This window comes from Cnephaeus nilssonii (assembly GCF_951640355.1).
Source record: "Cnephaeus nilssonii genome assembly, chromosome: 2".
In the NCBI taxonomy this organism is placed as follows: Eukaryota; Metazoa; Chordata; class Mammalia; order Chiroptera; family Vespertilionidae; genus Cnephaeus; species Cnephaeus nilssonii.
In genome coordinates, this window is record NC_137073.1 from 42569179 (window position 1) to 42590004 (window position 20826).

A 20826-nucleotide genomic window follows, 5' to 3' on the forward strand; every position below is an offset into this window, starting at 1 on the left:
AGGGGCCTGGCGTCTGGGCTGCCGGGCCCCAGGACTGCCTCACAGCTCTGCTGTTTTCACAGACTTGCTGTGTCACAATTGAGCTGTTTTGCACTGAGTAAAATGTCCCTCTTCGCACTCCAAATTGGGGATTCCTATTGGCATTGAAATGGCACTCATGACCATCAGTTGACAGGAGGAAATCTGTGTCTTGCTCAAGGCCCAAGATGATGAGACTAGGTTCTTATGTCTTCCTTCTCCTGTAAGTGAACATTACTGACCTGGCAGGTGTATGTCAAGGTTTGTACTTTAGGGTTGTTGATAATGATTTGTTGCATTATAGATGGATTTTCTTCCCTGCTTTTCATTATTTTGATGTTATGTGGAAGGCAGAAGAAATGTATTTTTACTCCAACATTTAAAAATATGAGTGTATAAAAACTTCCGTAAAAATATAGAGAGATGCTGATGATATAATACTAAGTGAAAAAATGCAGGCTACAAAATAATCTATCCAAGATGACACATAATTATGATATCAAATACATGAAGGGGATAACACACCAAAATGTTAACTCACTGTCTCAGAGTTGAAGAATGATTTCACATTTTTCTATCGATACTTCTTTGTAGTTTCCAAGTTTTGTTTTCAGACAACAAGTGTTACCTTATATTCAGCAAACAATGTGTACAAAATACACTCATCTGGCAGCATAGCCTATTTAGGACTCTCTACTAAGCACAGGCTTATATCTGTACACTTATTCATTCAACAAATATTTACTCAATTTCTGCTATGGGCCAGGTGTTAAGCTAAGTTTGGGGAATATAGTAGTGAACAAAGAAAAGTCCTCATATCAGCTTACATGCAGTGGGGGGAGTTAGACAATAAATAAGCAAATAAACATAGGCTATGCTAAGCTGAGGTAGGAGCTATAACAGAAAAAAAGTAACATAAGGTAAAAGTAAAGAGAATGATAGCGTACTGAGAGGAGACACCAAATGTATTAAGTCTATATCCATAAAAAAAAAAAAGCAGACAAGTCAAAGAAGCTATAAAAGCTTCTCTATCTGTGCTTATTCAGTGTTCATTATTGGTTGGGCCAACAATTTTTTTTTTGTATTTCTGGGCAATTCTCCTTAAGGACACAATACTTTTACCTTGAAATACATAGGGACTAATGATATGTTCTGAGCATTTGGAAAATAGCATATTTTAAGGGTTCTTCCTGGTAAGATGTTTGACTATATAGCTAAAATAATGACTAGTAATAGGGAGTGCTTAATGAATATTCAAAACAAATGAACTTGAGAATCCCAACGAAAGAGGAATTAACTAGGTACCATATTTTAATACACTGTGTGCATTAAGTGAATGTTCACCACTAACATTTATTTGTTCTCCTCACTAACTTTTACAGAAATTGTGGGGGGAAACCCAATGTCCTTAGGCTGCACAAGTTCCTTACAGTGAATTTTAGTATACACAATTGTCATTTTTAATATAAAACAAAGCAAAATTTCTCCAATTATAATACATCTACAAAACATGATGAAGGACAATCGAAAATATGAACTGAAGTACAAACACAGTAACTGCTCCCTTTCCCACTATTGCTAAGGAATAAAGCTGAGCACGGAGGTAAGCCCATATTTCACTGAATGCTTGCTATATCCCACTATGCTACAGTAGCACATGCTTTTCTTTTTTCATTTAATCATGATCACACCCCAACAATGAAGGTGCCTCCATGTTAAAGGTTACATAATTTGTCCCAGGTCCTATAGCTAGTTAATGGCTGAGCAAGAATTCAAACTAGGCACTGTGATTCTGGAGTCACACTTTTAACCATACTCTCTACCTACAATCCCTAAGCTTCCAGTCAAAGGTTTGTTTCGCCTAGATAGTTGGTCCTCTAGTCTACTTATTGCACTGAAGTTATTAAGATTTGTAAGTGAAATAAAGTAAGTTCCACAGCAAGTTCTAAAAAACACATGCTGGGCTTTCTAGCCCCCCCTCCCTCCCTCCCTCCCTCCCTCCCTCCTTCCTTCCCTCTCATTGTCCATCCATCCATACATTCAGTATCTCTAGAAATCATTATAATGAATTCTTACTTGATTTCTACTATCTCTGCCTTAGTATAGATCTCTTAAATTGTCACTTGCTTTGCTAAAATACTATCTTGACTGAACTCCATGTAACAATTCTCTTGCCTAATTTTGGCTTTTGTGCCATGTTCCTTTCCAAAGCATAGCTTGATTCTGTTTTTCACCTTTAAAGGAGATAATGCATGTAAATAATTTAGCACCTTGCCTCATCTGTAATAAGTGCTTTGTAAAAACGATTATTTTTGCTATACCTCTGTGCCAGACATGAAGCTAAGCACATGAATAAGACATGGTAACTGGCACTGAAGAGCCTGAAGTCTAGTGGAGACAGAGAAAAGTAAACAATCTATCACCACACAGTTGTGGAAACACCTTACCCTAATGGGAGTGGAGGCAGAGGTCAGGAGGAGTGAGGTGACAGGGTAATAAGGCTGGGAATAGGAACAGGAAATTTCCCAGACTAGAAATTGCTGGGAGCTTCAAGTTGTTTCATGAGTCTCGAGAAGGGGAGAGGATAAGGCATGGGATCCAGGAGACTGGACAGATCGGCAGGGCCCAAATCATAAGGGCTTTATGCTAAGGATTTTGGATTTTATCCATAGGCAATGAAAACTCATAAAAATATATTAGCACAGTCATTAATGCAATCAGTCTTAGAAAGATCAACTTGGTAGCAGTGGGGGAATTGATTAAAAATGGGTGGAGTTGGGTTAAGAGGTGGCTGTAATAATCAAAGGGAAAAATATGACAATCTGAAAAAAGACACTAAAAAAGGGAATGGAAAGAAAACAATAATGTTTAGAGTAACTGAATAAATAAGGCAATTTGGAGAGGAGGGATTTAAGAGAAAGAAGTATTATGGATGATACCCTTGAAAATTGGGGTCATTCACTAAACTAAGAAATTGGGACAGAGCCAAGCTTTTGAGGGAGAGGTGATAAATTTATTTTCTGTGGTATAGACTCTGTGAGAACTGATGAACCATCAAAATGTGGACACCCAGAAGACAGAAAGGATCTCTAGCCCAGGGCTAGAGATAAAAATTGGACGTCAGGTGATAGCATAAGCCTTGAGAATGGATGACACAAGAATCTATGCAGGGTTATTTATTAATATCACTCATTGAAAAAGATTTATAAGCTCCCTTCTTTCTGTAGTGGGAAATGGATCAAGATTTGGCTCCAGTTGTCCTTTTAACATTATCTCCTGCGACACCATGCCATATATCTTACTGTGAAGTCACATCAAAATACGATTTTCCAAGTCTGTCAGAACCCAATGCCCTCCCCTAAATTTTCTGCCTGGTGAACACTCACTTAGCCTTTCACTCTAAATCAAATGTTACTTTTCCTGAGAATCTTACCACCTTTTCTTGATAATCTAACCACCTTCCTTTCAATTCCAGGTGAAGTTCATAGTGCCCTCCTCCTTCCTACTATTGCACTTGATCCATGCCTGTACTGTTGGTATACAACTTTTCTCCTCCACTAGATAGAAACACGGTCCTTCCTAGAAATAAAAGACTGCATCTACACACTACATGGTACCAAGGCATGGTATAGAATGACTACATGATGTGTCCTTTATCTGCAAACACCACCAATTACTCTACTTTAAAAAACTTATGAGGACTTCTGCTTGGTGCGCAGCCACAGAAGGTATTTAGGCATATAATATGCTATTTTCAATATGCTCTACTAAGAACTGTTTCTATTCCCATGAGGTTAGAACTCATGCCGATATAACTAATGTGGTGAAAACAGTGCAATCATTTAGAATAATAATTACTATGAATACATAGTTCCTCTAAGTGACAATGCCACTGTATTTCACTAAGGCAAAAAATAGGAAGAGATGAAATCTAAACAGAAGTAGAGGACTGGAACAAATCAATAGGGGGGTTCACTAGGATCAATTAGGAGATCGGTATGGCACTTTGGTGTAGTATCTCCAGAAAGGACAATTCAAAGATGATAGATGATAGATAGGTAGGTAGGTAGATAGACAGATAAATGATAGATAAATAATTGAGAAAATTTATATCTAAGTGCCTAATACATGAAAAGCACATTCTTTACAATAAAATAAGACAGGAGCTGTATCTGAGTTGACTTTTAAGGAAAATGCTAAAGAACAAAAAGAGATCCAAATGTTCAAATGACAAACATTCCTTTTAGAAGCATCAACTCTTCTAGCAACAGGATATTTGTTTTTGCCTACTCAGCTCCTTGAATAGAAAGGGACAATCTATAAATCTTTATTTGCACTGACATCAAAAGGCCTTCCAAATTGCTATTCCTCCCTTGACTCTACTTAAATTGTAAAAAGAAGTCATTTCTGAAATTCATTTGCTTTCTAGTTAGAAAATACTTATACATTTTTTCCAAGACATTGAAAGATACATTGATATGGTCTGAAATTTCAACAACTATGACCAATTTATTATAAAATGGAAATAAGTTGCTGGATGTTTTATTTTTCAAACCGACCACTACTTCTTCAGGAATTTGTTAGTTTTCATTCTCGACAGTTTCATGAGTGTACTATAAGTTATAGACAAGATGACTCTAAATATAACAGAGTGACCTATTTTGTGTGACTGAAGAATGAGAACTTTTAAGACAGAAGTTAGAAAAATGTGTTTGCTATGTGCAGAAAATCTACCATCCAAGCACCATGGTGCTGGTATCCTATTCAGCTTTGGTTATAAATAAACAGATCTACCCTCAAGAGTCCACAAGAAATTCAGTAGGAATCATCTGCCTTGAAACTACCAAGAGGGTATAAATATGAAAATGCTTAGTCCTCCCCCTTATGGTAATGAAATGAAGATGCTGAACTGTCCATGTTTGAAACCAATTATTATTCGGTGGTCATGAATAGAGTTTATAGTATTAGGTATACCCAATTATACTAGTAGGTTACGTTTTAATTTACTAAATACTTTAATGCTGTAAATTTCTTTTGCAGACATGTTGTGACTATGTACCCTGTGCAAAGAAACAAGGTAAGTATCTTTTTAATTTTGCCACTGAAGCATTGCAACTTTAGCTCTTGAGTGTATGTCTCACTTTTTCCATTTTTAAAATTTGCAAGATGATATGTTTCTTCTCATATTTTTAAAATTTTAAAGAAATACAACAATTAATGTGGCAAACCCAATACTTTGTAAAAAAACAAACAAAAAAACTGATGATAACACTTAACCTATGAGCCAATCATTGTACTAAATTATACCTAAATCATGTCATTCTTAACATGATCTCAGAGAGGTCATCACTTGTGTCGGGCTCCCAAAAGGAGACACATTCAAATGCAATTTGAGGGTAGTTTAATAAAGAGACATTTGCAAAGGTGTGGGCAAGGTTTGGAGAAACTGTGAGAGATGATATAGTGAGCTAGTAAGACTAAAGGGAAGAGTCATCAGCATGAAATATCTGGAGGAGAGCACAGTTACTAGAATTCATAAAGCAGTCTTAGGGAGCTGGCTGCATGCCAGGAGCTGTGGCCTACAGCAGTGGGAGGTGACCTGGTAAGTAGGGAACCCAGGAAATAAACAGCTCAAACTCTCTTCCTGTACCTTCTGCTAATGCCTCCCATTGGCCAAACCCAACCAGAAGCCGAAGAAGAAAGGATCCTGCTGATTCAGTCCAAATATCTCAGCACACAGAGAAGGTGCAGAAAGGAAGAGAGTGGATCTGACATCCATTACTCCCATTTTATCCCAAACATCCAAAACTTACCTTGAATAAATATGGCAATTACTAAATATTTAATAGCGAAAGAAAAAGTAAATCAAGAGGTTCTGTAAGCTGCCCTGGTCACAAACATAGAAAGAGGCTAAGGTAAGCCTTTCTCTGAGGTTCAAGTCCACGCTCATAATCAATATGGTATTTTGCCCCCTACGCACCATCTTTATACCACACCATTTATAAACATGCTGCTGGGTGTCTTGGGAGACAGTGAAAATGACAGGAAATAATTATGACCTCCAAGAAGCTTACAATCTGTGTACCAGTTTTATTATTCTATCTTTCCATCTCATTATTGTCAAATCTCCAATTCCCTTCCAGCATCAAAAGTTCTATACAAGCAGGTCTTAGTCCTCATACAATTCCATCACCTATTCCATCTAGCAGCTAAGCAGTGAAACCTTCCATCAGATGGCATTTTGCCCACTTGTTTGGCAGTATCTTGCCTCTGAGGGTGTTCTGAATATAAATAACACAGGTAACATGCTGATATCTTTTAGAAGACAAGCCAAGACCTTAACCTCCATTTAATTCAATAGAGTAAGCCTTGGGTCTTATATTATTAATAGATTTACTTGCAAGACCTGTTGAAGGATTCATTTTTTTCAACCAACAAATAATGATCATACAGTATATACCTGGAGCTGTGCTAGGTAAGATTGAGAAAGCAATTCTTACCAAAATCAACACCTGGCTTTCTACAGGAAGGAGTTGATAATTATCCAGAGGGAAGTTAAAAGTATGCTAATTACCAAGAGAGGTCATGGGCATGTATCCTGGAGTGCAGTCATGATCCTGCCCTTCAGTAGCACTCCCTCTTACTTATCCCCATGTGGTTCTGAGCTTGAACACAGGGTAAAGTCCTCTAAGAAGCATAAGCCATCCCAAGCCTGGTGTTGTGCCTCAAGATAATCGAGTATTCTGCTCATTTCCATCTCTTAGGAAGGGCCTCTGCTTTGAAATACCAGCCCCATGTACAAGGGCCAGCCTCAAACAGATCAAATAGGAATTTGTCCCTGTAGGTTTTTTCTCAGTTCTGTTCTGAGCTTGGAGAGGCACTCTTTCATGCCTGGTCCTGACTGAAATAGCACATAGAAATCTTTCATCTTTTCCAGGGACAAGGCAAACGAGCTGGCATCGCTACTGCCTTTCATGCCGCGCACTAGCTTTGCATTTTAAAAAACGATTGTACAATGTGTCATGTAGCGAGGTTTGCCAAAGGGACGGAAAGGAAAAAAAAAGAATAGCAGAGTTGATTTCCTACAGGCAAGTTTAAACGATTTTGGAAAACCATCAACCTGGATCAAATTTCTATACTCACTGGACAGTTTGCCACGAATGGCAAGAATGTAAAACCATCAGTGAGCCTCATTAATAATTATATTTTAAAGAATAGTCTACTTTCTTGATAACTCTAACACATGGAAAAGTTCATTTAATTAAAAACTCAAATATTTCATCATGCTTATTTCACCCAAGAGCTCTAGGTAAAAATCGCTATTTCAAATATCCTCCAAAGGTTCACTGAGGTACCCACACCTGTGCCTCCTGCTGCCAACAAAAGCTCTGCATGTGCAAGCCTCTTGCTGCATGAAGTGCATTGACACACACCCTGCAACAAAACAAAGAAGAAACGATCCAGTACGTTACCGGGAGAAGCTCACACCCCTCCTCCTCCCAAATCCATCTGTGACTCGCTAAGAGCTCTGCTATTTCCTAGCAACATGAGTAAACATTGTGCTCGATCCAGTGCCCAAGATTTGTAACCATGTTAATCTGCGAGTACTCAACTTAATTAAAGATTAGACTTTTAAATTGTATTTTTAGTGCACAACAGTACTGCTAAATTATGATGATCAGCGGCTAAGTATGCCTATGTCGGCAGAACTCGGGGAATGAAAATGAATCATTTATTTCCATCTTGATATGACTTGCTCTTCTCTGAGGCGCTATTCTCCAAGTTCACGGGCCTTGGAGTTCATTGGAATTCTCTGGTTAAAACACAGCTTGGAGACCTCATTTATGAAAATTCCTTTAAACCTTTCACCACTTTGACAAATCCAGTCCAAGTTCACTGAGCCAATTCAAAAGTAGCTCTCAGCCTTTTTATAGGTTTTCAATTACACCAACACAGCACACCAGAGCCGTCGTGTTGGAAGAAGTATATTACAGTTGCCGAGAGGCACGGGTTCTTTTTTAAGAGACTCGAAAATGGAAGCAGCATTCCCCAAACTGGAGCCAACAGATGCAAAGCTTTGTCTGTCTTGTACCATCTTGACTTACTAAAGAAGAGGTCTACAAATTACTTATACATGGCTAGTGTTTAGTTATCTACTGTATTATGTATGCTATGATTTTTCTAACTTTTTAGACTTTGCAAAAATATTGGCAAGCTACCTTGCCCTCAAACTGTTCCAGAGAGTTTTTGGAGGAACTGTTCAAAACATTTTCTAGACTTCATTCATTGTCCTCCTACACAGTGTGTGACAGCTGTATGCACTCTGAGAAACAGAAACCCCAAGCAGGTCAATAAACTTTCCAGGTTAAAACTGGTAAACAATGGTAACAGGGCGGTTAGCCCTAAGTCCATTTTCTCTTTCAATGCGCTCTTTAAGTGGGCCTGAGGTACCCATACTTTTTTTCTGAGACAAGAGTCCCTTCTAAAAATGTTTATATGACTTAACAGATCAAACACTCATATTTTCTTCTATTTTCAAACTTTGAATTTATTTGAATATGTGGTTAGTATGGTTTTATGGGAGTGCCAATCTTTGAGACGTGGTTGTATGAATTATTTTAAGTGACATTTATCATTAGGGGTAAAGTAGACAAGCAAGCACATACACATTAGTTGGTTAGAAACACTCGCAAAATTTAAATACTGTATGTGCAAGGGCAAATTTACTCGGGGATATAAATCTCCCCGTGGGGGGAAGGGAGTAGTGATGATCTAAAACCACTGGAAATGGAGAAAGCATATCATGATGACTCCAACAGCTCCCAATGCAGGCTCTTCCTTCCTTGTATATTTAACGTTCCAGGTGTCAGTTGGTCTTTTATGTAAGCTCAGTAGAAGGGTTATTCGGTGGATGAGTTTAATTTTGGTGTTTGGTCTTTTTTTTATTTTTATTGTCATCCTATTAAATAAGACCATATGGTTTAACCTACCAGAGTGCAGATAAATTTCTTTAGTATTCAATATTACAAGAGGTAAAACCTAAAGCTAAACAAGACCCATAGAGACTCAGTACAATTCTAGACTAGAATATTCCATTTGACTACAGAGGCCACCCTCTCCATTCAGTCTGATTCAAATGTAGATCTGTGGCACTGGGCAGCATCAGGGATTAAAAGATGGGTGCCAGGGCTGGTGAGGTGAGCCCCACAAACCGATCTTTTCAGAAGCTGAGGTTACCAATGAATCTTCCCTCTTATTAATGCATTTCCAATGTTCTAAATGCCAAATGAGGTCCTACTTAACACTGCACTCTACAATGAAGACAGAAAGATGACAGACACATTCCCTACCCTCAAGAGCCAGGTTCAAGAGCACAGACAGCCACATACAACACCTCCTGCATAAGCAACAGTGAAGGTGCCAGCAAAGAGCTGAGGGAGACGGAGTCGCCCCTGGGACTCCCAGGTCCTCCTCAGAGCCCAAGCCCGCAGTCCACCACTGTGGGAGCCACTAGCCTAAGGTGGTTACTGAAAATCACAAGTGTGGCTAGTCTGAGTTAAGAATAAAAGCACAGCCCAAATTTCAAAGAGTTTGAAGGAAAAAAAATGCAAAATATCTGATTAATGATTTTTAAATATAGATTACATGGGGAAATGCTAATATTTTTGATGTATTGGGTTAATTTAAATACATTATTAAAACTTTACCCATTTCCTTTTACTTTTCTTAACATGCCTATTAGAAAATTTGAAATGACCTATGTGGCTAACTTTCCTGGATCCTATTATTCCTACCAGCCAGTTCTGGTCTAAGCAGTCACAGGACAACACTGCGGGGAGGACACCTGGGAGGCTGTCTTGGGCAGGCGGGCAAGCAGGGAGAAGTGACCACAATGAGAAAAGAGACAACATCATGGGAACCTCTCCATGGCTGCGAAGGGGGGCGGACCTGGAAGAGGGGGTGGACCTGGCACGCTCTGCTTTCTGAAGAGTGCTTGCCTGCCCATTCATTGCTGCAGAGAGGCAACAACATAAAGGCCAAAAACAATGACAATAAGTACATGGCAAATAATTTAGCAGCAGCCTGTGGTTTACTGTGAGCCGTCTCTGCCTAAGATCAGACTACCTAGTTAGGCCTGTCTTCACCCCACCTGAGGCCAGTCATTTGGTCACTCTGCCTTCTCATCTGTAAAGGGGGGACTAAGATGAATGGCTCTGCTGGTGGTGTGTCCCCCTTTCTCTGTCAGCCAAGTTTCTGGAAATCTGTAGTGCTCTAAACAGCCTGAGGGAGGGAGGAAAGGGATAGAGAAGGGGGGAGGTTGGTCACTAGAACTTTGAAGCTGCACATGGAACAGAAACGCGCACAGAACACATCCTTTATATTTCCTTTTTCATGCAATGTATTGCATTTCATTGAAGTTGCATTAGCCCCCTTGTCTGCTGGATATAAGCTGGATGAAAGTGCCATGAGCTCAGGAACCACACTGTGTGCTCACTGCTCTGACCACAGATTCCAGTGCGGAGCCCAAAACACAGCGGGTCCCAAATACACATCTCTGGACAGGTCCCAGTGCAGACGCTGCAGTCATTTTTGTTGCTGAGAATCGATCTGTTGGGTTAAAGTTTCCAGGTATATAGACTGCGCTCAGGAACAAGCCAGGGACCCACCAGGAATGGTCACGCTTGGTGCTGGATTGCTCTAATGATGTTATCTACCTGTGGCGGGTTGTGCCAGGAGAAGGACAGTGAGCTGGAAACCTGCCAGGAGGCTTTTCTGGCAGAAGCAGACCCTTTAAACAAGGAAGTTGATGGCTGAAGGGAGTCAGGACTAACACAGACTCAGAATTTCACTGGCTCAGGTCTCCTGTCCAGCTTGGTGAGACGAAAGAGCATGGAGGCAGCAGGAAGTAGCAGTGATGCAGATCTGGGTTCTGTGATTAATTCCCCTCTCACCACTTGGCAGCTGGGAAACTCACTTCCTTCTCTGAACCTCATTCTCCACAGCTTCGAATGGCTCATAATGCATGTCTTAGAGGGTTGGTTAGCCATAATGTACTTTTCACAAAGGACCGGCACATGGTAAACACTCAATAAATGGTTACATGTGATATATGGTAAACACTCAACAATGGCTATGTTTCTTTCGGATTATAGTTTTCAACAAAGTTTTCAACCTGGAGCCCCAGAAAATCCATAGATGGGCTTCCACAGATCCCAGAAACACCCTGAATCATTCAAAGTGGCGTGTGTGTGTGTGCGCGCGCGCATCTTTTCTTCTCTAAGGACAGAATCCATAGCTTTTATCACAATCTCAAAAGACTCTCAGACTGAAAGCAGGTAAAAAGCATTGAGCTTCTGTGCCTTCCAAAGTGCTTAGCTCATTTTATGTATCTACAGAACAACTGAACTGTGAGTCACCCGCCGAACTCACTTCTCTGTGCCTATTTAAGAGGCCTGCATGTTATACACTGCAGCACGACCTTTGTAAGAGGCCCTTATATCTGGAACGGAAGAATGAATAGGACCGGAATTTCTAAAGAAGAAATTCATCTTAATTTCAACAATTGCACTCCAGCTCTTACCTCTTGAAATGCATCTTTTTCATAGCCTTTTTGACATAATCGATGGCCAAGGGAGGCAGCTGGAATGTTTTATTCTTAGAATGGGGTCACTTCATTTTAAGAGAAAAACAAAAAATTCATAATGAATGAAAAAGAAGAGCCCAGTCAAAGACTGATGAGTGTCAAGTGGCTAGACAGTCTCTGGCAAGGGGACGCTTGGTGGCAAGAGAGCTACTTCAACATTTAAATCATAGTCTCCTCATATGGAGAGAAAGAAGGATAGGGATAATACCTCTTTCCTGGGGCTGCTGTGAGAATTAAATAAGAAAATAATTGTAAGGCATCTGGTAAGCACCCAACACAGAGTAAACTCCTCATCAATATTAACTATTAACTATCTTCTTTATGGTAGGAAGAAAAAGTATTCCTCATCTGATTTCTGAGCCACAGATTCTAGACTCGAGATTGACTTTGGCCACTAATACATTTGTTTCTTTCGTAAGGCATCTCTTAGTGACCAATAAGGAAAAAAGCACACACCAGCTGAAAGAGTGTCTGAGCAGTAACTTCAAAGAGAACCTATCATCATGTCCAACACTGAGCTGCAAATGTGAGAATCAAGTTAAAAGAAATAGCATAACCCTACAAAGCAATCACTTTAAACCCTGAAGATGAGTGATTCAGTACACATTTTTTCATTCATTCATTTAAAATAGACTGGTTGGTGTGGTTCATGGTTGAGTGGGAGGTCACAGTTCGATTCCTGGTCATGGCACATGCCCAGCTTGCAGACTCCATCCCCAGTGTGGGGTGTACAGGAGGTAGCCGATGGATGGCTCTCTCCCATCATTGATGTTTCTCTCCCTCCCTTCCTCTCTCTGAAATCAATAAAAACATATATTTTTTTAAGTTACTGAGCATATATGATGTGAGAGGTACAGGGATATACAAAGAAGAGAGATCAGAGCGGCAGGAGACAGACAAGTACAGCAACACTGCGCCACAGGGTCAAGTCTGGTGCAGGGGCTAGGCAGGAGGGGGTGTTCAGCAAAGGCTTCTTGAAAAAACAACACTTGGGCTTCGTTTGGAAGGAGGAGGAGATGTTCACTAGTTCCAAAAATGAGAAACAATATTCTAGAGATAACAGCACATGCAAAAGCTTGAAAATGGGGCATCTGGGGATCCTGGTGTTATACAGGTCGGCATAGCACAGGGACAGTGTCAGCAACAAGCAGCAGCCTTCGCTGCACACCCTCCCTCCTTTCCATCCGCTGAGTCCACAGGAGGAGGCAGGGGGTCCTCGGACTCAGGGCAGGCGCCTGGACGTCGCCCCTTTCCCCAAGGCTTTGAGGTTTGGAACAGTTCTATGAGATTCTCTCTAGTTCTGTCTGTGAGGTTTTGAATGAAACATCTCTTACCACACACAGTTACTTTTTTTTTCCTTGTGAAGAGACTGTCTAAGATCTACTTTCTTAGCAACTTTCCAAATATGCAACACAGTATTCTTCACTACGGCTGCCACACTGTGTGTCACATCCTCGTGACTTATTTGTTCATAATTGGAAGTGTGTACCTTCTGACCACGGATTCATGGTTCCATTTCATCTGTTCTTTAGAAAGAGCACTCAGGCAGTGGTGAGGAGGACAGCCTGGAAGCGGGGAGGCTGGAGGGAGCATGTTACAGGCGACTTGTAAAGAGTAAAACAGGGCGGGTCTAAACGAAAGGAGAAATAGAGTAAGACCTAGAGCTGCATAGGGGGCCCTGGTCAACCAGCAGATTTATTAGGTGGAGGAGGAAAGGCAGGAGGTGAGATCAGGATCAGTCCTAGGTGTAAGGCCCAGCGCTTAGTGAGAGGATGAAATACCCTCCAGGGGAGACAAATGAAAGAGTATCTGTGGTTTCTACTTGCCCAGCATCCACTCTCTCTTCCCAATATTTCCTTTTAAAACCACCCTCTCCTGCACTCAGGTCATCTGGTTGTAAGAGAGTTGCTGACCACACTCCCATGCACCTCATCCACCTCCCAAGCCACTCAGCACACAGACCACCCTCCCATTCCCAAAGGCTCCACCTTGGCCAAAGGAACTGGTTCAGGCATGCACACAGGATCAAAGTGGTCTAATTAAAGTTAATCCTGAATTATTCCCTTTTCCTGCAGGGTTTAAGCCTGAAGCTGCTGAGGACCATTTTACCACCATGAAGATGAGAGGAAATAAGAAGTGGAACCTTCCTGAACTTTCCCAACACAGAAGCCAGGATATGGCCCTTCCTACTTGAGCAAGTACAGACCGGGTTTCTGTGACTTGCTGCCAAGAGTCCTGGCAAATACAGAAAGTGAAGACAATTGTGTTTCAAAAAAGAGTCTACTTTTGTGAGTGGTGGATTAAAAAAACCTACATGACTGTGATAATAGTACCTTAAAGCATTTAAATCTGCACAAGGCATTTAGGGACTTTATAGCAAATTCCACCGTGAATAATGAAAAGCCAAGCCAGGCTGCCTTAGAAAATGTTACTGCACCAACAATGGCACGTTCACTCATTAAGTTAACATTTCCTGGATATCTTCAGGGTTCTCAGACTTAGACAATAGAAATTATAAAACTCGGTGCTTGGTTTGAGCTGATCCATCCAAGGCCCTTCCATAAAGAGCAGCTGTGTATGCTGTTCAGTCTAATTGTGTCATGTTAGAGAGGCCAGGTGTTTCTGTCTGGCCCCACAGCTGTCCTGGATGTTAGGGACACCACCTGAATTTCAGACTGGCCATCTAAAAAACAATGCTGGTGAAGCAGCACTTCAACTGAGCCCTTGGGGGGGGGGGGGGAATAGAACATGATTTGAATTTGAATTTCTCTTCCACTCTAATAAACTATCTACTGACATTTATGGAGGAGCCTGGACGACACATTGTGCTGGGCCCTCTTTTCTTTCTTTACTTTCTCCCCATGAGAAAAACCCACCACTAGCATGATTTAACCTTTATTAATGCATCCACACCTCTATATAAATACGCTTAAAGTGTCACCTCCTACCCTGTATACTTCCCAGTGTCTAGGCTCAAATAAATCTTCAAGTGTCAATCGCTGTGGGGGTTTGGGGGTTTTGCCACCCCACCATACGTCTATTCTCACTTCTGACAACAGTGCTCCCATGTCCTTTGAGGAAGTAGCTACCTACTCCCCATTGTGTGCTGTCTCAGTGGTGCTGTCAATCAATGCTTCGGGCTCAGCAATGTGCATGCCACTCAAACTACGCCCAAGTGTTCTCTTTCCTTCTGTGCTAAGTCCAAGGGCAGAGCACTCCAAGGGCAGACCTCCAGCTGTGCCTCAGGAAAAAGAACATCAGTTCCTGCTCCCCAGCTGCCCAGAGTACTTCCGTTTCCATCCAGAGAACAGTTCTTCTGACTTCCTTTGACCCTTAGGATATCCTCCACATTGCATTGCATTGCATTTTCTGTTGCTTTACAACCAGAGGAATTTGCCTATACACAATCCACTGTGATTTAAACACTAAGCAATAGCTAACATTCATAGTATACTCTGCAGCTTATAAAGTACTTTCACATCCAATTTATCTTTTAATCGACCTTTCTGAAACCGAGTATTTCTCCTCCCCCCAGATAAATCACTTACTGCTTTCTCACAACAGCACAATCATTCTTTCAGTCACATAAGCTTTTTTAAATATCAGAATGATTTTGACTCTAGGCTTTCACTAACCCCCTATAATCAGTCACCTAATCCTAACTATGGGAATCTCCCGGATCCATCCCTTCCTTCCCATTCTCTCTGCCTCTAATTGTCAGAGCCTTCCTCACCTCCCAACAATGGTCTGCTGAATCTGCCACTAGTCAACCATCTCCAAGCCATTCTGGTGCCACAAACAGAAGGATATGGTTGCAATTTTATCATCACTGTGTCATTCCTCTCCTACCCATGGCTTACGGAACAAAGATTACAGGACAATGATTTACAGGGCAATTCCCTAACCTCAATGCTGGGCTATCGACAAGCAGGCTCCACTTCTCTCTCTCCCATCTCACAGTACACCATTCCTCAGCAGAAAACTTTTGCTGGAACAAGTATTTTCAAACATGTAGTGGATTGGGAAAAAAAAAAGGCTATAATTTGATGCAGCTCTTTCTCATCTTAAGTGGGGTCTTTGGACATCCCTTGAATCTGGGGTGACCTTGTGACTTGATTTGGTCAATGGGAGAATAGCAAATGCAATACAAACAGAGGCTTAACCATCATTTTTGAATTGTTGCTCTTGGAACACTGCTTCGTTGCCATGTAAAGAAGCCCAGGCACTAGATAACTAGATTGGGAAAAAAAAAAAAGGCTATAATTTGATGCAGCTCTTTCTCATCTTAAGTGGGGTCTTTGGACATCCCTTGAATCTGGGGTGACCTTGTGACTTGATTTGGTCAATGGGAGAATAGTTATCTAGTACCTGGAATTAGCTAAGCTGTGACATAGTAGACAGAGAAATTCATTTGCTTTACTCACTACCTTCTGGACAACAACACCTGGTAAATGTCAAAACAAAGGCATCATCATTTCAAATCCACTATCTTGTCATCTTTTCTCATGAAATGCTTGCTATGGAGAAAATGAAGTTTATAGTCATTTAACATGTCCCAGTCACCTGTTAACCTGGCCAACACCTAGTAACTGCCAGACAGAAGCGAGGCCATCCTAGATCATCCTGCCACCAGCGAACCCACCAGCTGACTGAAGAAGCCTGGGGGACTCCAACGGAGACCAGCAGAAGAACCACCTAGCTGAAGCCAGCCCACACAGCTGACCACAGAATCACGGCCTATATTCGTTATTTTCAGCAACAACTTTTGGGGTGATTTGTTATGCAGTCAAGGATGATGGATAAAACATCTAAGCTGATTTGGTCACTTTCTCCTAGGAATTCCTTTCAATTACTACTTAGTGTCTTGGGCACTCAATCCTAAAATACCTTCTTCCATGTTTTGTACCATTATTTAATTTTTTATGTGTTCTGTTTCCCCCCTTTTAAGTTTCTTGTAAGGAGACTGTGTACTTTATATTTTTATATCTCACCTAGGCACAAAGTGAATACACAATGACGAGTTAGGAATCAGTATTTTCCATCAAGCATATCAATTCACATTCATCATTTCAATGCATATTTTGATCATTAATTTTACAAGCTTAAAAAAGGATCTGATAAGATGCAAACCATAAAATATGAAATCTAGTTATCTAACCCAGAAAGTACAAAATCACACATAGCATATATCATCCCAGAAACCATTTTATTGATTCATTTTCAGACGATTACTTCTTGCAAGTGAACCTGCATACCAATAAAAAGGGGCACGAAAAAAACAAGCATGTAAGGGTAAAAGTTTCACAGAAGCAACTGTGTGATTTTCACCAGGATATTATTTTTCTCCCAAGACACATATTTCTCCTATGTGGTTCACAACCCTAATCTGACAGACTGCCAAAAACAAGGCTTCTATTCTAAGAATGTCACTGACTCTCTCCTTAACTGTTCAATTAGATTTTGCATTTAATAGAGAAATCCCCTTGTGTTTCTCATAATGGTGCACCTGCTCCTTGGGAGATTTCCTCTTTTGATGAGAAATGAAATGCCTCGAATCTGGCAAGAAAAAACAGCTCCAGGCTCTCTCTGATAATATCAAAGACATTTGTTTGTTTTAGATGTTTGTGTGGGTTTCCCTCCTCTTAAGAGCAGTAAAGGACTGCTACGATTCCTTCCAAAACAACAGCACACACAGTTTCTTGGCCTCTGTTCCACATTTCCACTGTACACCTGCACCAGAGGGACTGCCTGGAATTAGCTAAGCTGTGACATAGTAGACAGAGAAATTCATTTGCTTTACTCACTACCTTCTGGACAACAACACCTGGTAAATGTCAAAACAAAGGCATCATCATTTCAAATCCACTATCTTGTCATCTTTTCTCATGAAATGCTTGCTATGGAGAAAATGAAGTTTATAGTCAAAATTATATCCCTTTTTAATATCTTATTTCTAACTGAGGGAGGCACGCACCATCTTTTTCTTTCCGACTGTAGACCTGGGAATTCCTACAGGTTTCATCATCGGTTAGTATGGCCTTCCGGAGAAGCTTCTGCGATTGGTTCCAACATGTCACATCTTTTCCTAATAGTTTTAAGGGCATCTTTACGGGGTCTCCCTGCACTCGGACCATGCTGCATGTAATTTAACATTGAGATGCATCAGAAATACCCAAAAGACATTCTCTCCCAGATGTGAACACATTAGCATAACTGCTTTCCTACACCTTGATCTTTTTTTTTTTTTTGCCTTTTAAAATTTCAATATTTACAAATGAAATACAGATTTCAACCCATTCCCAACTGGGATGTCTGCTCTGCAATGAGAGAAATGGGCTTTTGCCTTCCTGCAGATTCAGCAGGGAAAGTGGTGCTTGGAAATGACGTGTCTAGAGGGACACCTTGGAGAATTGACAGACTCTGCACACATGTAATCCTCATAAACCTCCCCAGACAGCCCTTATTTCACTTTGCAAACTGCACCCTGGCCGGGCTCCACCACACGGGGAGCGCGGTGAGGCCGCCCTGCCTGCCGGGGTGCGCCCTTCCTCCGGGCGCTTTGATGGACACTTGTCAGGATCAGCCAAGAGGCGTGGAGCCCAGCGACCAGCACGTGAGAGACGGGCACGGTCAGGGAGCTCCCTTAATGAACTTTCCCGGGGAAAGCAATGTTCCCACAGGAAAAAACAACCCCGTTTCTCCTCTCCTAGCGGTCCATTGAAAAAGAGCAACAATGCCCCTGCCTTTTTGTTTCCTCAAGACTTTCTTCCCTGCGAGCGGTAGCGTGTTCCTCAAAGAATGCTAGTATTTCCTGTGGAAACTGTGCGGCTGCCAGGAGTGGCTCCTAATTTTCCCTCTTTTCATAAAAAACGAAATAAACAAAGCCTGGCTTTTGACAAGAGCCAACAGACCGGTTCACCTCACTTACCACCTGCAGATGGAAGGCATCACCGGGGAAGGCCACGGGAGAAACGGGCCCGGCTGAGATGGACACCGGCCGGCCTGGACGCAGGACCGCGCGGAGGGATGCGGTCAGAGCCCGGGCCGGACGGACACACGGGGCGCGCGGTGCTGAAGAGCGAGGGGCTACCCCTGGGCGGCAGCAACCCCAGGTGTCCCCTCGGCGTCTCTTACTGTTGTGGGGTCTGTCGTCATGACTATTCGTGCGCCCTTCCTCATCTCAGAGCCCAGGAGCTGCGGCACTGCCCACCCCCGCCTCGGATCCGGTTTGAGGTGGCAACGAGAATAACGGGCAGAGGAAACGGGCACATGCAAAGAACAATCCTTGGGAAACCCAGGCGGGGGCTCTTTCCCCCTCCCCCCGAGGAAAGCCGCCGCCGCCGCCGCCGTTACTATAGAGACACCTCTCCCCCCGCCGCCCCCCACCCCGACCCTTCCTGCAGAGTGGCCGCCGCTCCCGGGGCAGCCCGGACCCGCGGCACAAAGGGGCCCGTGGGCTGGGAGGCAGGGGCGACCCTCGCGGAGTCGCCCGCCCGCTGCAAACTTGGAGAGGCTCGGCCGCCCGCGCCGCCGCCCCCGCCTCCCGCGGCGCCCGCCCCGCGCCTGGACTCACCGGGCCGCCCGGCACGCCCGCGGCTCCCGGGCGCGGACAGACTGACGGACGGACGGCGGCGGCGAGAGCCGGAGCAGCCGCAGCAGGAGCAGGCGGTGGGGGCGCAGCCGCGGACCCGCTACGTCACAATGCGGCCGGCCGCCGGCGCCGCTCCCCGGGCCCCCCAAAGGGCGCGCGGGCGGGGGCGGTCCCGAGGCGGCCGAACCCCAGCCGGCGCGGAGGACGCTGAGCCGAGCGCACCGGGGACGGGGGGCGCGGCCGCCGCTGCTGCCCCGGCTGCTGGAGCCCCTGCGCCCACAGGCTCCGCGCGCCCGGCGCCCGCCCCCCGCCGGCGAGCCCCCTCCTGACAGCGCCCTCCCGCCCCCGGCGCGGCCCACGCCCCTCCCTCGCCGCCTCCTCTCCGCGACCCCCCGCCAGCCCGCCGCGCCCGTCCGCGAACCTGCCCTTTCTTCTCCACCTTCCGCGCTCGCCTCCGCCGCCCCTGCTTCTCCTCGGCGGGGTGTCCCCTCCCGCCCACTTTCCCCGCTTCCCTCCGCCCCCACCCTCCCCACTTCGCGGCCTCTCCCCCTGGCAGCGCAATCGCCCCTCACCGGGATGCGTGCGCCAACCGCTGCCACCTCCTTGGTCCCTAGACCATTCCAGGGTTGCAGCCCGGACCGGGGAGAGCGATGGGCCAGGGGGGAAACGGGGCGTGGGCACGGTCCTGGGAGACGGCTGGGCTTCCCAGCTCCTGGCAGAGGGTTTACGTTGGCACGCAGTCTCCTGCCCCCTCCCCTCCGCTCCCCCTCCCCCAGCTCGCCCACCCGTCCCCGAGGACTTCGCTAAGGAGTGAAGGGCAAGGGGGGTCTGCCCGGAAGGTTTTGTGCTCAAGTGTGGGGGATGGACGGAGAAGGCTTTGGTCTGAAAGCACGGCTTTTTCATTCAACAACGCTTAAAACACCACTTGATTAACTTCGCTTTTAGCGTCTTAATTAGGGCGGAGCGGGGGCGCGCTGGGTGAGGCGATGAAGCCCGCAGAGATGACCGTCTCTTTCCTTCCCATTTCCGAAATGCGTTTAGGGAGAGTGGAAGCAGTTATGGTAACCTTGGCTCGCGACCATCTCTCGCTTTTGCCCTTTGGAAAGCTTTACATGGTTTGTAAGAAATCTCTCTCCCAGGAGAGATGACTCGGTGGAAGTTCACTTAGCAAAGCCATGGAGGGCGACACCGTAGCTCCCGGACGTGGCTGTTTGCCTGGTGCTGCCCCAGAGAAAAGCGTGAGGAAGCAAGTTCTGGACCTTCTGTGTAGGGGCACCCTCCTTTCCTTGCCCATTCCAGAGGACAGGAGGGGCGCCACGACCCTGGGAAACAGCACTACCTGGATTAGGGAAAATGGGGACGCGTATCATGTGTGAGTCTGTCATTGAAAATATGTCACTTATAAAAAAGAAAGGATTGGTTGTTTAAAATCTGGGGGGGGGGGGGGGGTCCCTGGATGAGTAGGGTACTATTTACTGTAAGCAGTGGCTCTGGACTCCACTGGCTGCTCTTTTGTGGGTTTTTGTTTGTTTGTTTGTTTTTTGTTTTTGTCTTTTATTTTCAGGAAAGAGGC

The 20826-nt window shown here is 43.9% G+C and overlaps 1 protein-coding gene across 5 annotated transcripts in view; it reads right to left on the reverse strand.

Annotated features, from left to right (window-relative positions):
- The window catches only part of SNCAIP (synuclein alpha interacting protein), a 137011-nt gene extending 117281 nt beyond the window's left edge, over window positions 1-19730 (reverse strand). For 3 of the 5 annotated variants that reach the window (XM_079783808.1, XM_079783809.1, XM_079783805.1), the window contains exon 1: window positions 19675-19730. The gene's annotated coding sequence lies outside the window, so the exon portion shown is untranslated. Of the gene's footprint in view, window positions 1-18590; window positions 18801-19235; window positions 19427-19674 lie in introns of those variants that run through there. The other 2 variants (XM_079783806.1, XM_079783807.1) reach the window with 2 other exon arrangements.
- Between the last annotated feature and the right edge of the window lie 1096 nt (window positions 19731-20826).